Here is a 27,610-nt window from a genome sequence, read left to right on the forward strand (position 1 = left end):
TCTTCTCCTTTAAATCCACACACATCCATGTGCTTTCCTAATAAATGTACCTAAAGTTTTGAAGATGACTTAAAATCCAATTTGCCATAAAGTCCCTCTGTAAATTAACATATGAATTTAAATTCTAAATTTTGTAATACTGTAGAAATAGGTGTGGCATCCCATTACTGCCAGTGAATGAGATTTCACTAACATCTTTTATTAACTTCCCTTTTATTTCTCAAGTTTTCATATTTCCTCCTATTTGAGACTACACTGGCTTGGCTTTGAATGCTGATTAAAAAATCTCTGAAGAAAATTTGCTTTAATTATTTCTCTGGGGTTCAAAGCTTTTCCATTTGATGAAGAATTTGTTCTGTGCTTTCGAACTCAAGCTTCTCAATTTGTTCCCATTTAGGATGGCTAATAAAAATAATGGAGAATCCTTGTATTCATAACTCCAAAAAGTCCTTTGATCACTTGAGATAGGAAATTTAATTCAAATTACTTATGAAAATATAAAATTTATTGATTTATGTAATAAAAAAAGCCCAGGATTCCGACTCAGGCATAGTTGGATCTAGGGGCTCATATATTCTTATCAGAACTGTTTCTTTTCATTTTTTAGTTCTTCCTTCATTGTGTTCACTCTATTCTCAAGGAGATAGAGTTTCCCCTACTGGTGGCAAGATAGCTGCCAGCAACTGTAGACTCATACTCTGCTTTCATTAATCTTCATTGAGTAAAAAGGCCCCCACCCCATTACCGATCCGAATTCCAAAAAATTACCATGACTGTATCTCATCAGCTTTGATTGGGTCCTTTTCTATCCCAGGATAAATCTGTGTCCATGAAGAAGAAATACACTGAGTTCTAGGTCCACTCACAGGCAGTAGGCTGAGCCAGCGCTGTATCAGTTGATAACCAGGCAGAGTGAGTCCCCAAGGGTATTCAGGGTGCCCTGGCTGGCATCAAGCAAAAGGGCACAGCAAAAGCAAAACCACAAGTTTCATTTATACTCCATTTTTGGAAGAGATGACAACACTGGTTAAAAAGAAGAGACAAGCAATAACCATAGGAGCAGGATTGTACTTTTTGCCGGAACCTGTAAAAACAAAACAAAGTTAGAGATCTTTTAGGTAGCAGATTTTTTTGTTTTTGTTTTTTGAAAAACTACCTTGGTGCACCTGGGTTGCTCAGTTGGTGAAGCATCTGACTTCAGCTCAGGTCATGATTCCTCCTGGGACAAGCCCCACATCAGGTTCCCTGATCAGCAGGGGGCTCTGCTTTTCCCTCCTGCCTCCCCCCTCCTCATTCTGTCTCTCATTCTTCCTCTCAAATAAATAAATAAAATCTTAAAAAAACTCCAAAAAACTATCTAATCTGTCCTTTGATTCATTTTTTAATGTAGAAAACTCCTAATACAAATATTTGCAGTTAGCTACTTTAAAAAAAGTATCCTCTTAGATTGTTTTCTAACTAACAGAACTCAGCTTGTTTATTTTACAGGTAATGGAACAGCACCAAGAAGCTCATAGATTTACCCCAGGTGACCCATCTCTTCTTTAGTGTGTGAGATCTCCTGATTTTCCGTCTTTATTGCCAGCAGCAACACCATCACCATCACCAGTATCCCCATTTTAATTACCATCATCTTCATCACCATTATGAAAGCTAACATCGATTAGCAACTTGTTCTGTGCTGTGGTCTGTTTTAAGCAATGCTATCAATTAACTCACTTGATCCTCACAGGATATCTACGAGGTATTTATTCTTATTCTCCTTATTTTCCACTGATCAAAAGGTGACATTTTGATTTGTGGAGAAACTTAACCAAACATCTCACATCTGGTATGTAGTGAAGGCAGCATTCCAACTCAGGCAGTCTGGCTCAACTCAACTCTATCTTTTTAGCCACAGTATTGTTTCTCCATATATGGCATGTCCACACATAGGCTTGCTTTCTTTCTTTCTTTCTTTCTTTCTTTCTTTCTTTCTTTCTTTCTTTCTTTCTTTCTTTTCTTTCTTTCTTTTTTTTTTTTTATTACAAAGTGGGATGGGATGCCTGGGTGGCTCAGCGGTTGAGTATCTGCCTTTGGCTCAGGGCATGATCCCAGGATCCAGATCAAGTCCCACATCGGGCTCCTTGCATGGAGCCTGCTTCTCCCTCTGCCCATGTCTCTGCCTCTCTCTCTCTCTCTTTGTGTCTCTCATGAATGAATAAATAAAATCTTAAAAAAAATTACAAAGTGGGCAAAAAGTATTCATACAATCCTGCTTGGTGTGTGTGTGTGTGTGTGTGTGTGTGTGTGTATGTACTTCCTATACATACATGCTCTTCATGGAAAGATGGAGAAGATTGGCAACCAGTTAGGGTATGGCTGATGAAAGCAAAATAAATACAAGAAACTACTGATTGGCAATATGCTGGGATGAGGATATAGAATGAGATGGAAGATGGAAACCTTTAGAAAATGCTCTAAATAGTGAGTGGGATCTCCTTTTCAACCAGCCTTCAGTGACTATTTAGGGTAGAAAAGATGTTTGATTTAGGAAAACTTCAACTCTGTGATTACCTCAACATTTGAACATATTGTTCAATAGGATGATGAGATGACAGAGAAATATTTTCCCATTGTTTTCACATAATAATACATAAAATCCCTTGTGTTTTCTGAAATTTCTTGGAATTCTATATATATAAACAATATTTAAAATCCCATTTTTACCAATAAGAGTAGACAAGGAAAATTAATAGTGCATACATATTTCTAAGCTTTTTATAAACTGAATAATCTCATACAAACCATGTAACCTCTCTCAACCTCAGTATTCAAATCAGTGTAGTGGGGTCAATAACCAATGTACAGGGTAGTTATAAGAATTAAACAGATAATGTGTGTGAAAACCTTCTGTGAATGAAATTTGCCACATAAGTATCATTTATTTTTGGTGTATTATAACATAAATTTGGTCATCTCTGCCTTAGGGTATACAGTTTGGGGAGAAATACATAATTATTATACCTTGTATTTCAAGAACTCTGAATCTGTGAATTAGATTATTCAGAAAGAAACAGTCAACCCCTTGAAGAAAAGCAGAAGCTAAAATTGATATGCAGTATATCTAGTTAATCTGATATTTGGAGGGAAATGCTATCTATAGCCTCTTTCTGTCAGAATGTGGAGATTAACAAGTGTTATTTTTTTAGAGAGTTATCTATGAAAAATTTGGCACTCAAACAATGATAAGCATTGTTTCTTCTGTCTCTTCTTTGTTTTTTTTCTTGCCTGTCAATACCAGTGAAGCACACATTTGTGCCATGAAACTATTATCCCACTTCCACATGCAAAGTGCTTTCCCAGGGCCTTTCTTTCTTTCTTTCTTTCTTTCTTTCTTTCTTTCTTTCTTTCTTTCTTTCTTTCTTTCCTTCTTTCTTTCTTCTTTCTTTCTTTCTTCTTTTTCTTTCTAGATTTATTCATTTATTCATGAGACACAGACTGAGAGAGAGAGAGAGGCAGAAACACAGGCAGAGGGAGAAGCAGGCTCCTCGCAGGGAGCCTGATGCAGGAATAGATCCTGGATCCCGGGATCACGACCTGAGCCAAAGGCAGGCGCCCAACCAGTGAGCCACCCAGGTGTCCCTCCCAGGGTTTTTCAATTATGTTTGAGAGGGTAGACGCCAAGTACTTGCACAATGTTCTTTTTGCCCCCATTTTATAAATGAAGAAACAGGCTCAGAGGTTGTCATTTACACAAGGTCACATAGCTACTAACATATATGCCCAGCCCTTCCTGGCTCCAAAATCTATTCTCTTTCCACCCTTCCTCCCTTCCTCCTTTCCCTCCTTCTCTCCTTTTTCTCTTTCTTTTTTTCCTTCCTTCTTTAATTTTTTTTTTAAAATTTATTAGAGAGAGAGAGAGAGAGAGCGCAAGCCCGACTGGGGCTCAATCCCAGGACCTCAGGATCATGACCTGAGCTGAAGGCAGATGCGTAACCAAGTAAGCCATCCAGGTGCCCCTAAATTACTCATTCTTTCATCCATGCAGCTCAGATAGACACTCCATTTCAAGGCTAATGTGATGGTACAAATAGGGAAAACTAGTTTGAGATAAAACCCAGAGTAAAAGAAAACAAGAACAGGAAGTTAATAAAGTAAATCATATGTGACAGTAATAGTAGCTTAGGGAAATTTTGAGTACTTGCTAGTGTCAGAATCTGTTCTAAGAGCTTTAACACGCATAAGTCATTTTATACTCACCAGAATCCTATAAGGTAGATTTTCATTAGATTTTCCTCCCTATGTTACACATAGTAGAGGCACACAGAGACTAAGCCATTTGCCCGTGTTCTCACTGTTAGTAACTGGTAAAGTTAGTATGTAAAACCAGGCTTACTACAAAAGTTGACTGTATTTTTTCTAGAAACATGCTTAAGAATTTTGATTATGTGAAACATTTTAACAAATAAATCCTTCTTTGTGAATCCAATGGTACAGAACAGAGTATGTGTTTGTGTGTTTATAGATTTTTGGCATGGATTATTTTCCTGAACAAAGCAACATTTAAGGACAAATAACTAAAATAACATATTTTGAGTCTTTCAATGGGCATGAAAACATCTGTTTCTATGGTAACCACTATAGGCCACAAGAGGGGTGAGAGAAGAATTAGAAGGGAGAGCTGTTAGTTTAGAATGTCTTAATTAAAAAAAAAAAGAATGTCTTAATTTTTCTTTTGCAAATGGACTTGCTTAAATATTTTATGCTACCAATTTGACCTTTTGATTCTGAGGTTGACAGATTCCTGAGTACTCTTTGAACTTGAGAACTGTAGTTACAAGTTAACAGAAACAATTTTGAAATAAATCAAAGGACGGGGAAACTGTACTCTTGGATCTATTGTCTTTTCATTGGGAGAATTACGGTATCCTGGCTGACCAATTTTAAAGGTCTTCATGTTGTCTTTTAAGTATGATATTTGTCAGATTAAGAGGGAACAGGAAAGGAAACAAGTCACTGACTCAGAGGGATCTTTTGAGATGTTAAAATAGCTTGTGGCTTTTGCATGAGAAAAAAAATTGAAGGGATAAGAGACAGCATCCTAGGGACCATTTGTGAATCTCTAAACTGAGGTTGATGTCGGTGCAATAAGAGTTATCTAGAAAAACAGGTCTGGAAAGAGTCCACTGATCTTACTCCCTCTCAGTGAAGGACTCCCAGAAAAGAAAAACACCACCTCCCTCCTCCCATTTTTCATGTATGGATCAATCCAATACTGCTCCAGGATGGTGGGATAGGTAGAGTGTTACTTGTCAGTTAAGACACTTATTTGCCATTTATTACATGGTAGGTCATGTAGAAGTAATTTAGTATTTTGTTTATTTTTTAAATTTTCACAAGAACCCTGTGGGGCTCTATCATGATGCTTCTTACATCGTCAAAGAAACATAGGGAGTTTAAACAACTGGACTGAGAACACAGCTAAAAAATGGTACAAGTTGGATAGCAATCCAGAAAGAGTGGATCTGGAGTCAAACTGCCTGGATTCCATACCAAACCCTTAAATACTATGTAGTCATGTCCCTGCCCACAGAGAGCTTACAGAGCAACAAAAGATTACTGATTCCCTCACATATGATTTGTGATTTCAAATATCCAGTCAAGACCAACCAAGCTTCCAAGGTCTAGCAATGTGCATGGCTGCTCCAACTAAGCCTTAACTCAAAGTTGTGTTTGAGCAGCTTCCTGACAGGAAAGCAAAGATCATTAGTTTGGTGGGGGAGGGTCTTGAAATAGTTTTCTTTGAGACGTACAGAGTAGAGAATATGGGTAATAGTTTCTATTACATACTCTTTTTTCCTCCTCTTTGATGTAAATGTTCTACAACTTTTTACTTAATGTATTTTACTGTGCTCATTGAATTGACCTAGAGAAAAATTCTTCTCTCTCAACTTCATCATGATGAGAATAAAGCAACAGTGCCTTAGTCAAGTGTAGTTCCAGAGAACCCTGGAAAGTAGCTATGATTGTCCTTATTTATTATCAGAATCTCATTGTTTGCTTCATACTCTAGGTTTTCATTCTCCTCTGCAAACACTAATCTCTTGGTTCCGTGGAACAGACTGAGTTCGCTCATACTGCTGCCTGTCACACTTCCAAGGGCAGGCAGGAGGAGATAAAAGTGTTGATAGGTCACCTCTTCCCTGGTTTGTGTTTGCAGATAGGCCAGAGTAAGCAAGCCTAAGACCTCAATGTGGATGCCTGTTTTAGGATCTTTGTTACACTGCAGCCCCCAAATGCTAAGAAATGCTGATAGCTTGAATTACTAACAGTAGCAATCATGATGGAATAGAGAAAGATTTGGGGATATTTCAAAGGTAGACACTGCAGTTAAGTGTGAGTGTGAACAAGTGCACGTGTGGATAAGGACAATCTTCCTTATAAATCAAACAGGGCATAGCACTTGCCACAGAACTACCATTTTGTGCAGGGACTGTGGCCGGCATCATACAGAGATGGAATGGAGTTAGCCACATATTTTCCTAAAAAAGATCTGAACAATATTTTTTTGTTTTGTGATATCTCCAATTTCTCCTGCTTCAGTTCATTTTTCACAATATTGTCAGAACTCTTGCTAATATACTGATATAATTGATACTCCACTCCTCCAAGGACTTCTCATTACCTCTAGCATGAAGTTAGAAAGCCCTTAGTATAGAATACAATAATTTTAACCATCAGGCCCATCAGAAGTCTCCCCACCCCAATCGATCCCCTATTCCTTTTCCATTCCTAGCCTCTTCCTGTGTCCTATACATCCTATTGTGCTGATTCCCTAAAGACACTGGCTGTTTGAAATCTCTTTGATTCAGCGTATGTTGTTTTCTGCTTAAAATGACTTTTCCTCTCTTCTTTTACAACCCTGTCCCATTCCTTCTTCAAGTCCCATGTGGTCCTCTATCATTAAGACTTTCTCACTTTCTCCAGAGAGAATGAGTAGCTTCCAGCACTGAGAAGCCACAACCATTGCTTAAACATCTGGTGTATTGCTTAGTGCTTTTGAGTGTGGACATTTGCTCATATTTCTATGTCTCAGTAGACTTAAAATCCGCCTACGACAGTGATTTTGCTTTATTCATTTCATATTGCCTGGGGCCTCCCATCCCAGTGCTTGGAACATTGAAGATGAGTAATAGATAAGAGTGAATGAATAAATCATGCCTCCTGCTTTACTCTTAGCACTCCGTATTCCTGTAGTGACCATGACAAAAACGAAAACAACCCCCCCCAAAACAAAACAAACAAAAAAACCCAAAAAACCAAAATGAGTTTGAGGGTGAAGGTAATAATGCTATATTTTTATGTGCTATCTTTTTCAGTAGAGGTTTACTCTCTGTGTCTAGAAGTCTCCTCATATTAGTGCCATTGAAGAAGCACAGTTTTTCTAGAGATAGTTGAGAAAGAAGGGGAGGGAAAAGAAATAAGACAGGTTTCTAATCTGTCAGTTCTGCCATTCCTGAAGGTCAGTTTTCCCCCACAGGCCCACTCAGAAAAATAACTTTTTAAAAAGACTGGTGTTCTGGGATCCTGACACAAGTAGATTTGATTTAGAACGATAACATAATACCTTTTAGCAGCTGACAGTTGTATGTGCTCAGGTTCCCAGCTGACTGCAATTGCAACCAATTTCCTTGAGGGTGGTAGCTCATATTTACAACTTTGAACACCTCGTAGGGAGGGACTAGGACTTCCTTCCTGAGAGAGAATTCTTGTACAGGCACTCCCAGGCAGGTAAATATGGTGAATAGAGTTTGGTTCCCAACCTTCTGTGCCTCTTCTTGTAGGAGGGAAGTGGAGAGGAACTGGCCAAATCGGATGGTGGCCCCTCTGTTGGCTTTCAAATAGTTACCCTTCATCTCATGATGTACCTCATAACATGAAGAGTCATTCGTCAGGATCATTTCTTCCCTTAGCAGCTGGACTGCTGAAGTCAGGTAGTAGTGGAGGTATTTGAAATGGAATGAGTGTTTATACTGCTGTGGGGACCTGCCAGCAGTGGCCATGGCTCTAGTAAAATCTGTGCGGACAATGTTGTTTGATGTATAAGCCAGGATGGCCAAAGCATGTGTAATATTCATGCTCCTGGGGAGATCTGCTGCTCTGTTCAACCAGGTTAAGTGGGCGTTTGCCCAGATCTAGAGTAATTTCTATGTGCTTTTAGTTCTTTTGCAAAATAATCCCCTTGATTTAGCTTCTCCATGACCTGTGGGCTGCAGCCTTGGTACTGATCATCAAAGGAATCTGGTGTCAAGTCAAAGTCGATGTTAACTGCAACCTATAGGAAAGGAAAAATATTCATTTTAGCTTTTCAGATCAGATGGTAGGCTGTGGTGGCTTGCTGTCTATTTTCCATAAAGCCGAGTCTTTTCCTCAAAATTTATTTGCTGAAGTTTCACTCATAATCATTACACTGCCCTAATACCTCCTGGATCAGTGACTTGTGCCGGAGATTGAATTTGGTTTGATAAATATTACTAGAAGCTTAAAAAACCCCTCACCCTCCCAGGGAGGGTGTGACCTTCTTGTATAAACAAAAACAGTATTTTTGCATAGTGCTTTGAAGAAAACAAATGATCATCTAGAAGTTTATGTATACTTTCTTTTTCCCTGCTGACCCCTTTCATATTCTCTCATGGGTGTTAAGAAATATCTCTTTTTTGAATACCTAAAATCTATATTAAGTCTCTGAACCATATTTAAGAAAAAGCTTCAGCGATGAGTAATGTTGGGTTCTCCCAAGGGGTCCCCAGTAAATAACAGCTCTCTCTTCTGACCTGGATCTGAAAAAATTGGGGGAAAAGAGTATATGTATGAAATTTAAAATATCATCTTTACTACTGAATTGCTGGGGCACACATATTTACGTCTGATGGCAAGATTTGTTAAGAGTAAACCCTGGAACAAGGCAGACTTGCCCACTGAGCTGCAGACAGTGTTGGATTGTGGCCTGCCCAAAGGTAAGATTCTTGTCATGAGGAACGCAGGGCTCAGGCCCTTTGGCATGTGCCTACCTCCCAGGAGGATGAAGAGCAGAGTCAAAGTCAGAATGCCCAGTTATTGTTCCTGATGTTCCCAGTCAACTAAACTTGCCAACCACCAGGGGAGTGGTATAGTGGTTAGGAGAGGTGTGCCTAGGACCATCCTTCCTCTTAGAACCCAGGAATGGGAAAAAGACATTTTCCCATGGGTAGTCAATTGAATTCTACTTATCAATATCTAGCCCAGATTAAACTGAAGTTAGAGATTTGAATACAAGCTCAGTAAGTATCATCAGTCTATTTTTTAGAACCATATTTTCAATTATCTAAATTCCAAGATGTTTTCTTCTTGACAAAGAAATAGTGCTTTTCTAATGAACAGCACTTCTTATATTATGAGATAAGATTCCATTCAGTCAATGTCAAAGATGCTGCAGTTGAAACTCAGAAACATACCTTTTGGTATTTTTACTGTTATTTATGATGAGAAGACATCTAGTTGTATGTAAAATGGAGATTTTTAAGACTGCTTAAATGATTTTCACCAACAACTCTTTACAGAAGGTTTACAAATAGGTCTACAGAATCTATTTAAACCCAAACAAAACAAAATCCATCTCATTATGTGCTGTTAAATCTTGTGGGCTCTAAAAACTTTAATATATTATGAGATCTCAAATATGTACTCTATTATCTCTTAACATTTGGTTATTTTTCATTATATAAAACTTTAAATGATAATACTTCTTTTGGAGTTGATCCATACGAAACAATCTAAAGCAAACAGACTATATTTTGCATCATTTGAAATACAGAAGCAGTATTTTACTTAAATTTTATGGAGAATCAAGAAAAGAACATTACAGGGATGCCTGCGGGGCTCAGCGGTTGAGCATCTGCCTTCAACTCAGATCCTGATCCCGGGGTTTGGGATCGAGTCCCACATCGGGCTCCTGCAGGGAGCCTGCTTCTCTCTTTGCCTTTGTCTCTGCCTCTCTCTCTGTGTCTCTCATGAATAGATAAATAAAATCTTAAAAAAATATAAGTAACATTATGCCTCTAGCTTCCATAATGCCAAATGTAGAAACTCCAAAGAATCCCACAATTTTTAATAATTGCTTTCAACACCCTTCACTACTCTTCACTACCACAACACCCTTCATCATCCTTCAACACCCTTCAGCATTATTTGTTAAAATATCTGAATGAAATCAGATCCCAAGTGACCACAGGTCACTTAAAGGTTGTCACCAGGAAAGTGCCCCGGGGAGCATGGACAGGGAAGAAATCACCTCAGTGGCACCCTACCTCAGAACTCCCGGTGGGTGTCTGCAGGGCCGAGAACAGCATCAAGAGAGGAAGCTGCCTGGGAAGAAGCCAGATCCTCAGAGCAGGGGCTGCAGTAGGAGTTGGGAGAAGAATCCTCCTGCTTCTGTTGGGCACTGGACGGTATTCGTTTGTGTTAAAAGCACTTCTCTGCTCTTGAAGCTTCATGATGAAATGAGTGCTCAGTGCTCTTCTCTGGGGTTTTCTCTGGGTGGGTCTAGGCAGGAACTTCCCTTGTTCATGTCCTGTTGAATCTTCTGCTGACCACCCCCAACCAGATTTTCTGAGGAAATGTATCAGCTCCCGCTCATTGGCAGAGCCGAAATCTCCGTGACATAGCTAGATCTGTGCACCAAATAAGGGATGGTAAAGTAAACGCCTTAAAATTTCCAATTAAAAATAAATCCCTTATCTAGTCTGTGTCGGGAGGAATTCCAAAGGCTTTTCAAGGGTCAGGCTCAGCAGCTCAACCTCAACTTTCTCAGGAAGACAGGAAAGGCACACGCTGTACAGTGTTTGGGGCCAAGTGACATTATCTGGAGCTGCAGGTTTCCATTGCGATGATATGATTGGCTCCTGCGAGTGGCTGGGAAGATGCCATCTCAGAGGTGGGCCTCTGTCGCGCTCATTTGGTGCTGCTGATAGGCCCTGGCCAGAGAGGGCTGGTAGGAAGCAGCACATCTCTTCTGGATTTCTGTCAAAAAGAAGGCTCTTGTTGCAGCTTTTCCATTGTAACTTTGAAACTCTCCAATTCAGAAATTATACCTTCTGGGGTCACAGGTCTTCCCTGTGTTCTCTTCTGAAGGCGTCGGACCCTCTGTCCGCACTAGTTCAGTCTATAGTGAATCCAACTACTGTCAGAAGACAGCTTCTGAACAGCTGACATCAATCAAAAGTAGGATCCAGTAGGCTAAGTTAATGCCACACATGTGTTCTTTAAACATCCTCCCTCAGGCACTTCCCTTTTAGTTTCAACATCCTTCCTCCATTCCCCATCATTGGGGTAATTGTTTTTCTTGCAAATCTTTCCCATTTATACTTCCCGATTCATTATTTAACTGTGAAAGGAAACTAAAGCCTGTTCTTAGAAATTCTGTTTTTTTTTAGCACCCTAAAATAGTTTTTATCTAAATTTTCTGATGATCACAGCAGTTCTGTCTCATTACAAAAGTTCAGAATATTCAGAAAAATATGAAAGAGGACGCAAAATTACTCATAATCTATAACCTGGAGAACAGTACTATTTAGATTTAGATACTACACACACACACACACACACACACATTTAGACTGAAATGATATAGTATGCAATTCTTCATACTGTCTTTTCCTTAACATTTTATTATTTTATTTTTAAAAAGATTTTATTTATTTATGAGAGACACACAGAGAGAGAGGCAGAAGCAGAGATATAGGCAGAGGGAGAAACAGGCTCCCTGAGGGGAGCCTAATGCGGGACTCAATCCCCGGATCATGCCCTGAGCCAAAGGCAGACGCTCAACCACTGAGCCATGTAGGCGTCCCTACCTTAACACTTTAAATGTAAGCACCTGTCCATAAAATTTAATAATTATTGAAAACATGATTTTTTTCACTGTTGTACAATATCCCACCATAGGTGTTACCATGCAGTGAAATATGGAGTGGATCCCTGGATCTGTCTCAGAAGCAGATTGATCAGTGACTAGAACAGAACAGCACCTACCTCACTGAATGCTTTGATCTGATCCTAATTGTTACAACAGCATCCGGCACCGAGAAATAAATGACATAAATAAGTAAAAACAATTGCCATTATTTGTACAAAGGTTTGTTGCATAAATATCTTATGTTTAGCTGGACTTGAGCTTTGCACTATTATAGGTAAGGCTCTGTGAACATTTTGGACACAAATCTGTGCTTCTTACAATTTTAAGACGTAATTCTGGAAGGTATGACCACAGATCATTGAAATGCATATTTTTTTTTTGGATTTAATGGAAAACACAGGTGGTGTTGGAAAACATACCCTTAAGACTTTTAAAATTCTTAAGATTCCTCATTATCAACTGTTAATTTGGGATACTGAGGTGTGAGGATGAACACTAGAGAGTCTGAAAACTTGGATTATGGGCTTAGTTCTGCAGCTCGCTGGCTGAGTTAACTTAAGATACTAAGTAAGCCATGCTGAGCCTCAGTTTCCTAACCTTATAGAGCTGTCAAAAGCAAATAATAGTTACCTTTTAGTGGGAGTGTACTGTGCTTCAAGACCCTTTAGTATATTATCTCAATCCACAAAACAACTGTGAGAAGGAGATAGTTTAACTTCTTGGTCACAGGTGCATTTCCTGAGGCCATGTGAGGTTAACTAGTCCGTCTGTGATCACAGGTTATTTCCTCTCACCCTGTTGGCCCCTGTCTCCAAAAACTCTAGAGGAGTCTAAAGTGTCATTTTATTACTGTCTGTAAAGTTTTGCTATTTTCCCAATGTGACTTGCCAGGTCCAGAATTTTCTATGGTGACTGCCACTTCCAGACCAATACCTCTAGGGGGAAGCAGAAACCTTTGTAACCTTTTTATACAACTGTGTCCAGAAGGTCAAGGAGGAAGAAGAGAGAAAGGGAAAGAAGAAAGGGAACTCTGGGAAACGAACTAGGGGTGGTGGAAGGGGAGGTGGGCGGGAGGTGGGGGTGACAGGGTGCCGGGCACTGAGGTGGGCACTTGACGGGATGAGCACTGGGTGTTATTCTATCTGTTGGCAAATTGAACACCAATAAAAAATAAATTTATAAAAAAAAAAGGAGAAGAAAGGGAGGGAGAGACAGAGACGGAGTGCAGAGAAAGAACCAGAGAGAGAGAGAGAGAGAGAGAGAGAGAGAGAGAGAAGGCGGAAAGGGAGGGAGGAAGGGAAGAGAGAACACTGATCATGAAATGGAACAGGGAAAGACAAGAAGTCTGATACATGAGGGTGTGTACGTTTTTGGATTAAAATGAAAACAATATTTTCTGACAATGTTTAGAGTCATTAAAAAATCATCTTTTGCCTTGGCGGCTGTTTTAGGGAAGTTCCCATGTGATAATTTAATATTAGTTAATTTAGAGCTTGGGATTCACTTAGTTATCACTTTCTTGATGATACCCAATTTTTCCAAATGTAATCTATTTCTTGCTGTGTGTGTGTGTTTTTAAGATTTTATTTATTTATTCATGAGAGACACAGAAAGAGAGGCAGAGACATAGGCAGAGGGAGGAGAAGCAGGCTCAATTCAAGGAGCCTGACGTGGGATTCTATCCTGGGACTCCAGGATCAGGTCCTGAGCCAAAGGCAGATGCTAAACTGCTGAGCCACCCAGGCATCCCTATTTCTTGCTGTCTTGATGAGTAAAAGGGATATGGTTTTTGAAATCGCACATAACTATGTTGATGTTTTTTGCCTCCATGTCTTCCTCGTTTTTGTGAATTTGAATATGTTAGTTCCCAGTAGCATTTTCTTCACATGTAAAAATGGAGATGGCATCACTCTTACAGGGCTGTCACCACGGGACATGGAGATACTTCTATGAAATATCATGGAACGGATCCATGAACCATACTGGCTCAGAAGCAGATTGATTAGTGAATAAACACAGGCTTAATTCCTAGATCTATCATGTCCTTAATGTTTGATCTTGGGCAAGGTATTTTACCTCTCTCTTCCTCAATTTCCTGTTTCCTAGTGCCACTGACAGCAGCTTCTCAAGGCATGCTGGCTCCTCTTTTGCTCTACAAAGATTTGTGAAGACCAACACATAGGTATCCAACAAAGTGAAAGTCAATTTTTATTAATTTTTTAAATAAGCAGCTGTTTAAGAAAAGGTTTTGCCCATTTTCTAAACATTCTAGACTAGTTTTCTATTTTTTTTTTTAAGATTTTACTTATTTATTCATGAGAGACACAGAGAGAGAGAGGCAGAGACATAGGCCAAGGGAGATGCAGGCTCCTGTGGGGAGCCTGATGCAGGACTTAATTCCAGGACCCCGGGATTACGTCCTGAGCCAAAGACAGACAGACAGACAGACCCAGGTGCCCCTAGACTAGTTTTCTAAAACTACTTTTGGAGCATAGGTTAAAGTAATTGCTAGAAGGTCTTGTCCAGGGGGAACTGTATATTTTGCTGCCAGCCTAAAGGTTTTGAAATGGCACTTAGTATTTCCTGTTTGGATCTTATTAAACTCTTTTGGACCCATGTCAGTTTAATGGGGATATTTTACTGCCAAAAGTCCTTGTTATTCAAAGGAAGGTAGTTTGATAGAGCCCCCCAAATTTGGTAATTCAGAGTGGCTTTAACATTTTAACTTGTCAGTTCTTTTTTACCCTCAATACCCTTACAAAAGTGGTAAATGTTTTAAATGTCTTTAACTTTCATTTAGATAAAAATTTAAACTTACAGAAATGTTGCAAGTCTGTACAAGGAACATGCATATGTCTAAGGAACTCCCATATACTGTATCCATGTTAGGTAACACATATGTTTAGATTTCTAAATTTTGCTGTACTTGATCTACCATTCTTGCTCTTTTTTCTAAACCACTCAAGAACTAATTACAGACATCATGTCCCTGTGAAAAGATGAGGCATATTAAAATTTTAAATAGTTTTTTTTGGGCAAAAATAGATTCAAATCAGGCAGCACCAGCACAGAAGTGATTAGGAGAGTTCTACCAACATGAGTTAGGGGCAAGATTTTTATAGAAAAAAAGGGAAGCAAAGCAAGGACATTATTTGATTGGCTACAGATTAAGCATTTGCCTCATTTGGGAAAGCCTCGTTGGCTATTTGTGATTGGTTGCCTTTAGGTTTTGATTTCTTAAATTTGAGGTCTTCACACACTTAGGTTTTGGCTTGCTTACAATAGACTGCTAAGGTATTAGAACCATCTCAGTCAAATGGCCTCCTTCTTTCACTAGCTTAACACACTTTACCATCAAATAGCTCAGAATTTATTTCTTAAAAACAAGGGCATTCTTTTACATAACCACAATACAATTACCAATATCAAGAGATTTAACATTTATAGAATACTATTATCTGGGGCACTGGAGTGGCTCAGTGGTTGAGCACCTGCTTTGGGCTCAGGGAGTGATCCCAGGCCCCCCACAGGAAGCCTGTTTCTCCCTCTGCCTATGTCTCTGCCTCTCTCTGTGTTTCTCAAGAATAAGTAAATAAATCTTAAAAAAAAGAGAATACTATTATCTTATGCATAGTCCATACACAAATTTCATCAACTATTCCTATAATTTTCTTTCTATTTTCCAGGACCATCATTTGCATTTAGTTGTCAAGTTTCTTTAGTCTCTTTAAATTGGAGCATTTCCTCAGTGTCCATATTGCTTTTTGATCTTGGCATTTTTGAAAATTATAGGCCAGTTATTTTGTATATGTCTCTTGTTTGGAACTTATCTATTATTTCCTGATGATTAGACTCCGGTCATACACTGTTAGCAGGGAAATTGCAGGAGAGATGTGTGTTTGCATCCATTATTTCAATATATTTGTAACAATAGTTGTTAGATCAATAGCTTCATTATGAAACATGTTATCTAAGCTTTCTCATTTCCACTTTTTTTTTTTTTTTTTTTTAAGTATAGGACCTCAGTGTTGGGAAAGCTTTGTTTTCATCATCTACCCACTGTGAATTTCCTCCTCAACATTCTGGACAGAACACTTCCATTGTGTGTTCCTAGGGTATTGAGATATTGAAAAATAAATATGTATTTGCTCTTGTCTGTGGTTTATGACACACACCTCCTAAGACCTTTGTAATTTCTGAAGCACTAAGAGCCTTTAGGGGCATCTTTTCTGGTTCCTGAAATAGATCCAGAGCCAAAAGGCTAAAATGGATGTCTTTTGTTATTCAGAACCAGACTCTTCCAACCACCCCTGAGTTGTTAATGAAGTGGTGCTTTATTATTATTAGTTTTAAAGATTTTATTTCTTTATTCATGAGAGATACACAGAAAGAGGCAGACATAGGCAGAGGGAGAATCAGGCTCCCCACAGGGAGCCTGATGTGGGACTTGATCCCAGGACCCCAGCGGGAATCAGGCCCTGAGCCAAAGGCAGACATTCACCCACTGAGCCACCCAGGCACCCTGAGGTGGTGCTTTAATGCCCTTTAGGAGGTTCTGGATGATGATATAGAAGGACTCTGAACTTACTCCCTTGAGGGCACACACCAAATTATACCTGTTAATAGAACCATTCCTTCTGGAGAAGAACTGAGGGCTGACTAAATAGATACAGAGCGACCAAAGGTAGAGAGAATGGCAAACTGAAGCAAGAGAAATGGAGGCACAGTGACGAAGGGAACCTCCACCCTTGTGTAAACACAGTGTGGAGGGACAGTACTGAGGGCCTGGGAACAGATCCCTGTGTCCTGGGGCACAGGAAATAAAAGTCCTGGTTTAAAAGAGCAACTAGCTTATAAAAGAGACAGTGCTAGAATTCTGCTCCGAGAAAGCTTTCCTAGTCAGAGGGACATGGTTTCTGTTCTCACTCCACCTAGATGGGAGCAGGGTCTGGAAACTGTCAGGGGCAGGTCCAGCTGTCTCAGTGAGCTTGGGACTTCAGCGAGCCCAGGGTCCACCAGCCCACATCAGCACTAGCCACGCTGGGGCACAGAAAAAGAAGCCAGATTTTAAAAGCGCGAAGACAGTGGAACACTCTCCTTATGCCACTTAAAAAGCCCAGCCTGGGTCTGGACATCATAAGGCCCCGGTTGGGATGCCATAATTAGTAGGTCCCGTCCGGAAACTGGTGGGTCAGATTGGCACAGAAAGTTTGCAACCTCAGAAGCCCAGGGTCCACCAGACTACACCAGCCCTAGCTGTGCTGGGACACAGAAAAAAGCCACAGTTTAGAAGTATCCAGAAATTGCAGGAATTCTCTCTCCTTAAAAGCACAGACCAGAGCAGGGTCTGGACACCATCAGGTGTGAGTTTGGTTTCCACCAAAGGCAGATTCAGATTCCATAATTGGAGGGTCTGGAGGAACTAACAGGCCTGTCCAGACACTGTAACTGGTGAGTCCAGTCATCACAAGGAGCTTGTAACCTCAGCAAGCCTAGAATCCTTAAGCCCACACCAGCCCTGGTGGCACTGAGGCACAGTAAGATGTCTGAGGTTTAAAAGAGATGGGGGGGGTGGGGACACTGGGTGGCTCAGTGGTTGAGCATCTGCCTTCAGCTCAGGTTGTGATCCTGGGGTCCTGGGATCAAGTCTCGCATGGGGATCCCCACAAAGAGCCTGCTTCTCTCTCTGCCTATGTCTCTGCTTCTCTCTGTGTCTCTTATGAATAAATAAATAAAACCTTAAAAAAAAAAAGAGGACTGAGGAAATGTGGGAAAGTTCTCTCTCCTCACCCACCTAAAAAGCCTAGACCAAAGTAAAGACCTTAGTAAGATCTGGGTACACAAGTCTACTTCAGCCACCCTGTTGTGCAAAAACAGACTGTAATTTTTGTGGGCTTTTAAATTTTTAAAAATATTTTAATTTAACTTATTATTTTTTATTTTAAAAATTTGTCTCGTCTTGTTTTGTTTTTATTTTTATTTTTTGGTTTTGTTATTTTCTTTCTTATTCTCTTATTTCTTCTTTTTCCCTTTCTTTAAAATTTTTTCTTTCTTTTATCCATTCATCATCATCATTATTGTTATTTTTCTTTATTCTTTCTGTAAGAAGCCATGGTTTTAAAGGGTAATTAGCATATATAACCATAGCTCCAGACACCCAGCAAAAATCATCAAGCACATGTAGGCTGCACAGGGGACACCATACACAAGACCACTCCTTCAACTTTAGGAGAAGTAATCTTTTCACCTAATCCATAGAAACCAACATAGAGAGTCAAGCAAAATGGGGAGACATAGGAACATGCTCCAAGAGAAAGAATAAGGAAAAGCTCAGAAAAATAACTAAATGGAACAGAGATAAGTAATATGCCTAAAAAAAATTTAAAGTAATAACCGTAAAGATACTCACTCACTGGGCTGGAGAAAAAAATGGAAGAACTCAATGAGACCTAAAGAGATAGAAAAATATATAAAAAAAAGAACAATCAGAGTTGAAGAATACAATAACTGAAGTAAAAAACACAGTAGAGATAATCAACTGTAGGTTAGAGGATGCAGAGGAATGGATCAATGATTTGGAAGACAAGGTAATGGAAAACACTAGCTCAACAGCAAAAAGAGAAAAGAATTTTAAAAAAATGAGGCTAGAGAGCTTTTGGACAACATTAAGTGAACATTCACATTATAAGGGTCCCAGAAGAGAGGGAGAAAGTTATGGGAAACTTATTTGAAGAAATAATAACTAGAAACTTCTCTAATCTTAGGACAGAAATAGACATCCAACTCTAAGAATCACAGAGAGTTCCAAACAAGATGAATCCAAGGAGGTCTACACCATGGCACATAATAATTAAACGTCAATGGTTAAAGATAAAGAGAAAATCATAAAAGCAGCAAGAGAGAAATAAAAAGTTGCCTATAAGGGAAAAACTATAAGGCTGTCAGCTGATTTTTTAGCAAAATTTTGTAAGCCAGAGGGGAGTGTCATGATATATTCAAAATGCTGAAAGGAAAAAATCTACCACCAAGAGTACTCTATCCACCAAGGTTATCATTCAGATTTGAAGGAGAGGTAAAGCGTTTGCCAGACAAAAGATACAGGAGTTCATCACCACAAAACCAGCCTTACAAGAAATGTTAAAGGGACTCCTTTAAGTGGAAAAGAAATGGCCATAATTAGATGTAAGAAAAATATGAATAAAAAGATGAAAAAATATGACAACATATACATAAAATGTGGAGAAGGGAGTTAAAAGGGAGGAGAGGAGAAGAAAAAGATTTCTTCTCTTCAAATTTTAGAATATGTTTATACTTAAATGACCATCAAATTAATATGGACTGCCATTTACTTAAGATGTTGTATATGAGCATCATGGTGACCACAACCCCCAAACCTATAACAAATACATAAAAAATAATGATAAAGCCAAACAAAACACTATAAATACTTGTTGACCACTCAGAAAGTGCAAGGGAAGAAGAAAGGAACAAAGAAGACTATAAAAGCAACCAGAAGACAATTTTTTTAAGTGGTAATAAGTAGGAGCACCTGGGTGGCTCAGTCAGTTAAGCATCTGCCTTTGGCTCAGGTTGTGATCCCAGGGTCCTGGGAATGAGCCTAGCATCAGGCTCCCTGCTTAGTGGGGCATCTGCTTCTCTCTCTCCCTCTGTTCATGCTCTCTCTCGCTCTTTCTCCCTGTCTCAAATAAATAAATAGAATCTTTTTTAAAAATGACAAGTACATATCTATCAATGATTAATTTAAATGTAAATGGCCTAAATGTTCCAATCAAAACACATGGAGTGGTGGAATGGATAAAAAAAACAAGACCCATCTGTATGCTACCAAAAGAAACTGACCTCAGACCCAAAGACACATACAGACTGAAAGTGAAAGGATAGAGAAACATTCACCCTGCAAATGGGAGCAGAAAAAAGCTGGGGTAGCAATACTTATATTAGACAAAATAGACTTGAAAATAAAGACTGTAGTAAGAGACAAAGAAGGGCATTCCATAATGATAAAGGGGTCAATCCAATAAGAGGATAAAATGATTGTCAATACCTTTGTACCCAAATACAGGAAGCAAATATTAACAGACATAAAGAGAGAAATTGATGGTAATACAATAATAGTAGGGAACTCCATTTACAACAATAGATAGATCATCCAGACAGAAGATAAACAAAGAAACAATGTCTTTGAATGACACATAGGAACAGATGGGCATAACAGAAATATACAGAACATTTCATCCAAAAACAACAGAATACACATTCTTTTTCAAGTGCACATAGAACATTTTCTAGAATAGATCACATATTAGGCCATAAAACAAGCCTCAAAAATTTAAGAAGACTGAAATCATACCATGCATCTTTTCCCAACCAAACAGTATGAAACTAGAAATAAATCACAAGAAAATACTGGAAAAAAACACAAACACATGGAGACTAAATGGCACGATACTAAATAACCAATGGCTCAATGAAGCAATGAAAGAAGAAAGCAACAAATACATTGGGACAAATGAAAACGAAAAAAAAAAAAGTCCAAATTCTCTGGGACACAATAAAAGCAGTTCTAAGAAGGAGGTATATAGGAATACAGGCTATATTAAGAAACAGGGAAAACCTCAATTAAAAACACTAAGCTTACACTGAAAGGAACTAGAAAAAGAACAAACGAAACCCAGGGTGAGTAAAAGAAAAATAATAAAGATGAGAGCAAAAAGAAATGATATAGAAATTAAAAAAAAAACAGAAAAAAATCAATAAAAGCCAAAGCTATTCCTTTGAGAAGATAAACAGAATTGACAACACTTAACTAGATTTATCAAGTAAAAAATAGGAGAAAAGACCCAAATAAACAAAATCAGAAATGAAAGAGAATAAGAAGTGATAGCCCAGAAATAGAAAGGATTATAAGAGAATACCAGCAAAAAATTATATACCAATAAACAGGACTACCTAGAAGAAATGCATAAACTCCTTTAGTATATGTGCTGCCAAAGTGAGCATGAAATATACAATCCTTTTTTTAAAGATTTTATTTATTTATTTGAGAGAGATTGAGAGAGAGAGACAGAGAGAGAGAGACAGAGAGAGAGAGCAGGAGAGTATGAGCAAGGGGCATGGAGAAGCAGGCTCCCTGCCAAGCAGGGAGCCTGAAGTGGGGCTTGATCCCAGGACCCTGAGATCATGACCTGAACTGAAGGCAGATGCTTAACTGACTGAGCCACCTAGGTGCCCCTCAATCTTTCAAAATGGAATAAAAAAATAGAAAAGGGGTGCCTAGGTGGTGGGTGGCTCAGTGGTTGAGTGTATGCTTTTGGCTCAGGGCATGATCCCAGGATCTGGGATGGAGTCCGCCTTGGGCTCCTTGCACGGAGCTTGCTTCTCCCTCTGCCTCTCTCTCTGTCTCTCATGAATAAACAAATAAAATCTTAAAAAAATAAAAAGAAATAGAAAATTTGAAGAGATGGATTACAAGTAACAAAATTGAATAGGTAATAAAAAAATAGTGCCGAAAAATAAAAGTCCAGGATCAGATGGATTCACAAGTAAATTCTACCAGACACTTAAAGAAGAGTTAATACCCATTCTTTTCAAACTTTTCCAAAAAACAGAAGAGGAAGCAAAGAGTTCAAATTCATTCTGTGAGGCCAGCATTATCTTGATACCAAAACAAAAGACACCACAAAAAAAGAAAACCACAGGTCAATAAATATCTCTGATGAACATAGATGCAAAAATCCTTGACAAAATATTAGCAAACTGCATACAACAATGTATTAAACTCCTGAATTGGAAGAATTAATGTCAAAATGTCCATATTACTTACAGCAATCTACAGTTCAATGCAAGCCCTATCAAAATATCAACAGCATTTTTCACAAAACTAGAACAAACAATATCAAATCTGTATGGAATCACAGAAGATCCCAAATAATCAAAGCAACCTTGAGAAAGAACAAAGTTGGAGATATCACAATTACAGATTTCAAGATATACTGCAAAGCTGTAGTAATCAGAACAATATGGTCTTGGCACAAATACAGACATAGACCAGAATAGAGACCCCAGAAACAAACCCACTTTTAGATGGCCAATTAATCTATGACAAGAGACAAGAATGTACAATGGGGAAGAGATAGTCTTTTCAATAAATGGTGCTGGAAAACTACATGGGAAAGAATAAAACAAAACTACTTTCTAACACGATAGGAGAAAATAACCTCAAAATGGATTAAAGACCTAAACTTGATGCCTGATACCATGGAAATCCTAGAAGAAAATACAGGTAGCAATTTCTCTGACATCAGCCATAGTAACTTTTTCTAGTTATATCTCCTAAGGCAAGGGAGACAAAAGCAAAAATATACAATTAAAAAGGTTTTGCTTAGCAAAGGAAACCATCAACAGAACAGAAGGATAACCTACTGAATAAAAGAAGACATTTGAAAATGATATATCTGGTAAGGGATTGATATCCAAAATATATAAAGAATTTATACAGCTCAATACCAAAAGACCCTAAATAATCTGAATAAAAGTGACCAGAGGACCTGAATAGACATTTTTTCAAAGAAGACATCCAGATGTCCAACAGACACATGAAAAAATGCTCAATACCACTGATCACCTGGGAAATGCAAATCAAAACCACAATGAGATATCACCTGATACCTGTTAGAGTGGCTAAAGTCAAGAAGATGAGAAACAAGTGTTGGTGAGGATATGGAAAAAAAGGAACCCTTTGTGCACTGTTGGAGGGAATGTAAATTGTTATAGCCACTGTGGAAAACAGTATGGAGGTTCCTCAAAAAATTAAAAATAGAAATTCCATATGACCCAATAATTCCATTACTGAGTATTTACACAGGGAAAATGAAAACACGAACTGGAAAGGGTATATGCAACTCCCTGTTTATTACAGTATTGTTTTAAAAAGCCAAGACATAGAAGAGACTTAAGTGTCCATCACTAGATGAATGGACAAGGAAAATGTTTTATATATATACATATATAATGTTATATATATTACAATATATTACATATATAAAATATATAATGGAATATTACACATCCATAAAAAGGATGAAATTGTGCCAGTTGTGACAACATGGGTGGACCTAGAGGGTTTTATGCTAAGTGAAATAAATCAGACTGACAAAGACAAATATCATATGATTCCACTCATAAATGGAATCTTTAAAAAGAAGAATAAATAAAAAGCAAAAACAGAACTATAAATACAGAGAACAAACTGATGGTTGCCAGAGGGAAAGGGATGGAGGGGTGGGCAAATGTGTGAAAGGAGAGAGGAAGATACAGGTCTCCAGTTATGGAATGAGGAAGTCATGGGAATATATTGAGGGTACTGGAAGTTAATTATATTTCTAAGGACAGGTCTATAACTCCAGATAAATCCTGAGATCAAGTTCCTGGATGGGAGAATAGTAAGTGAGAAAACCTGCATCCAACACTAGGACCAATGTCCTGTGTTCCTCAAGTTTTCTTTTTCCAGATTCAATATTCTGACTCAACTGTTCCTCAGACTATCATCCTGGCCATCTTCCTCTTTCAATTCCAGTAACTCAGTGATCCTTGTGAAATGTGGCAACAGGACACCGCACATGAGTCTAATCAATGGGACTAAGGCTTCTTTTGTGTTCTGAACACTCTCCTTCACTGTTGCAACCTAAGACCAAGCAGCTTTTTGGGGCAATTACATCATTTTTTTGTATCACCAAACTTGCACCTATTAGAAATTATAAGTCATTTGTACATCAACTTCCACCGTTAAATCAGATATCACCAATGCTATGCACCTGTAAATCTGAGGTAGATTTAGTAAGCTCACTTTTAGGACCTTACATTTATGCATATTTAATCTCTTATTTTAACCTGTCAGTGACTTAATGAATCCTGATTTTGATATGAAGTGTTATAGCAAGAACTGTTTGATTTTATGCAAAAATTGAAATACTATTCTTTTTATATCTTCATCAAAACATTAATTAAAATATTAAAAGTAGTATAGGACTAAGTAGAGATTCCTGGGCATGCTAGTAGGTACTTCCTTTTAGGTCGAAATTATGCATTTTAAAGTTCTCTTTAGTTATGTATCAACCAGTTCTTAACCAGGTTTGAACACATCTAATTCTACTAACATCTTAACCAGGAATCACAATTTACCAGGTGAAATAAGATATTTCGGTTTACCATCCATGTATTAAAAACTTTTTAAATGGCATTATGTGGGTTTGTATTCTCCATTTAGCCATACTTTATACCTTTTACTTTTAGACTAGTTTAATAACATATGCTATGTACTTGCCTGGACTCTTCAGACATTTAAATTGCCCAGCCCTATGTGAGTCACTTCACTTAGCATGTAGAAACATTAAGTGGATATCACTACCCCCCAACTAAAAAAATGAGAAAAAAAAGCCAGATAATCTACAAAATCATAAATTTCCTGGAATCCATGAAAGAGCCAAGGTCATATGACAAGCAGGTCAACTGAATGTTAAAGGGTCACAGACCTTCTGAAGGCGGATATGACACGTAAGTTGCCTCATCTTTGTCAAAATAGATGAAAAAGAGGCAGATGCTATAAAAGTGGGTAAAAAGTAAATAGCCAAAATTTTAAACAAATCCTTCAAGGTCAAATGTAAGCTTGCAACACAATTTAGAATCTGCTACAATCCCTGACTCAAAGAAAATTGGTACTAATTCTCAAGTTCTTTTCTGAGCCTCCACTGGGTATTCCCAAGAAAAAATGGGGACAGGACAAGATCAGAGAGATTCTTCCTTAGTAATGAAAACAGGTTCACAGCTTCTCTCATTTAAAACAAAAGGCCAAAAAATAAAAAATTAAAATTAAAAAAAAATAAAACAAAAGGCCATCTGCCTTTGAGGGACAGGCAAGGAAACCCATCTGACTCAGGTGTCTAAAATGTTATAAAGCAGAAGTCTACTACCCGTGGGAAGGGCCAAGAAACTGCCCATGCAAGACCCTTCATAGATCAAGACAGAGTTTGACTGCCACGAGAGGGGGAAGAAGGGAAAGTTAGAGGAGATAGAGGGAGTGCTGAGATAACCCCATCTCGGAGGCCAGGCCAAGAGTCCTTCCTAAGTTTGAGGTCATACCAGGAAGACAGACTTCTTGCCGTACAAGGGCTTAACTGTCTTAATTCTCTTAGAATTTAAGACAATTCTAATTGTCTCTTTCTTAATACCTCTTATGAGGAGGTATTACAGTCTCTTTTTAACAGATGATTATGTTGAGAGTCAGGCAATGTGCCTTGCCCAACATTGCTCACTTAGTACAAAGCAAACAAAAGATTTAAACCAGGTCTCCCAACAACTCCTAGTCACATTAAACTGCGCTATATTAGAAAGCTGAGGGTAACTCTCTAAAACAATAAGACCACTACTAACATTTATTCAATAATCTCCGTATTTCCAGATATGTTCAATTTCATTTAATTTTCCCAAATGTCCTTGTTGGTAATAATATTGTCAGTATTCCAAGTTTGCTCATTGAACTGAGGTTCAAAACAGCTAAAGCAATGTTCAATCTTTTTCCCTAGTTTCTATTACCTGTTGTTTTCTAGATCCATTGTTGGAGTAGGAGGTCAGGACATATTTGGTACTTTTATCCTCACTCTTCTGACTTGTGTTATTGATCCCTTGTACTCTGAATCTTGCTTTCTTGGGGTGGTGGTACAAGGCTGTTTTTTTCTATGTTTGATTCTTACTTAGCCTTATGAAATGATAGTACCTAGTATTTCCTTTCTGACTCAGCTTGTTTCTCTGAACTTGACAGAGTCAGTCAGTTTCCAAACTGTGATGTGCATGGTTTGTGATTCCCTAATCCAATCTTGATGTATTATAGCCACCATTTTAACATCTCTTGGCCAGACTTAGGGTCTTGATGTCTAAGTTTTCACTGGCCTCATCCCTTTCAAGTTCCTGCAGGATCAAAGGACGCAGTGCTTAAGAAACAGGCAGACATAGGCCTCACTCCTGATTCTGCTTTTTCTAGTCTGATGAGACTGAGCAAATTATTTACCCTCTTTGTGTCTCAGTTTACACTTTTGGCAAATGGAGATTATACTATTCATCTCATATGGTCATTATTAGGACTGAATGAACAAAATGTGTGAAGTATTTAGGGCAGTGTTATACAGGGAATGCTCAAGGGACGACGATTACTACTATAGTTTTTATTACTACAATTATTATGGTTTATGAGGAGGTTGGCTAGACCCAAATCTATAACTTTATTGTTCTTAGCACTAAAGGTTAATCATCAGGTCAAACCAGCCAAAATTATCTATCTGTGTAATAGTTTCCTGACAAGTGAACCTCACTTTTCATATATCCATATTTTCATTTGTATTCAGTTGGTTGAATGCTTAGCAAAGACCTTGGAGACAGAGGTGGAGGGAAGAGGATAAGGACCCATTAGGGCTCTTACAAATTTTAAATTATATAATTCCTGTAAATTGCAACTGCTCAACATTTTATTATGTTCACTCTTCCTTTTCTTTTCTTTCTTTCTTTCTTTCTTTCTTTCTTTCTTTCTTTCTTTCTTTCTTTCTTTCTTTCTTTCTTTCTTTTTTAAGTAGGCTCCATGCTCAACACAGAGCTTGAACTCATGACCCTAAGATTAAGGGTCATATGCTCTACTGGTTGAGTCAGACAGGCACCCTTCTCACTCTTCCTTATTTATTTATTTGATTTACTCTTTTAAAAAATATTTTATTTACTATTTGAGTGTGAGAGAGACAGAGAGAGAGAGAGAGAGAGAGAGAGAGAGAGAGAGATTGTGTGTAGGGGGGAAGGGTAAAAGGGGAAGGAAAGGGACAAACAGACTGTGTGCTAAGCCCAGAGCCCAGTGCTGGCATGATCCTACTACCCTGAGACCATGACTGGAACTGAAATCAGAGTCACATGCTCAAGCAACAGGCCCACCCAAGGGTCCCAACACTCTTCCTTTTTTAAAGAAATTGTGAATGTTATAAAGATTATTATTATCTTTTTATAAAAGAAAATATATGTACATAGTGCAAATAGATGCTTTGTAATTTCAATGTAGATTTAATGGCAAAAATGTTAATTGATAGACACCATGTTATTGTTCAAATGTAGAAAGCAGTAAGAATATTTTAACTGACATATAACATAGGTTTTCTGGGCCTGGCATCCCATTTCATTGCGTAATTAATAGTATATTTTTTCCCTTAATTTTAAAAATATGCTTTTAACTGTTGCTTCGGCCTGGAAGAACTTTGGGTAAAACCCTAATTGCTGTCAAGGAAAACATAATTTTCCGGCCAACTTAATATAACCACACAGTTCTACATTCATGTAAGTTGTGTACAAAAGCAGAACTGTCCTGTAATATTGAGAAGGAAAGTTTTGGTCAAGCTGGTGCCTCTTGATTTTGACTGTAGGTGCACAAACATTGACATTTTGTGACTAATGACCAGAAAAACAGCTACTCACACCAAAAGTTCAAGATTAGTGTTGTTCACTTACTGGCCTAGAAGAATTACTTACTATAATTCTCTCAGTGATTTGAAGTCTGAGGTCTTAGAGCCAATGGGCCAGAGGGGTAGACAGCTGAGCTCACGAGTTCTACTTGCTTACTTGTACCTG

The 27,610-nt window shown here is 38.3% G+C and overlaps 1 pseudogene; it reads right to left on the minus strand.

Moving 5' to 3' along the window:
* Positions 1-547: 547 nt before the first annotated feature.
* On the minus strand, positions 548-10,822 carry LOC129505464 (ecto-ADP-ribosyltransferase 4-like; annotated as a pseudogene).
* Between the last annotated feature and the right edge of the window lie 16,788 nt (positions 10,823-27,610).

This window comes from Nyctereutes procyonoides, unplaced genomic scaffold (assembly GCF_905146905.1).
Source record: "Nyctereutes procyonoides isolate TBG_1078 unplaced genomic scaffold, NYPRO_anot_genome, whole genome shotgun sequence".
NCBI classification, from domain to species: Eukaryota; Metazoa; Chordata; class Mammalia; order Carnivora; family Canidae; genus Nyctereutes; species Nyctereutes procyonoides.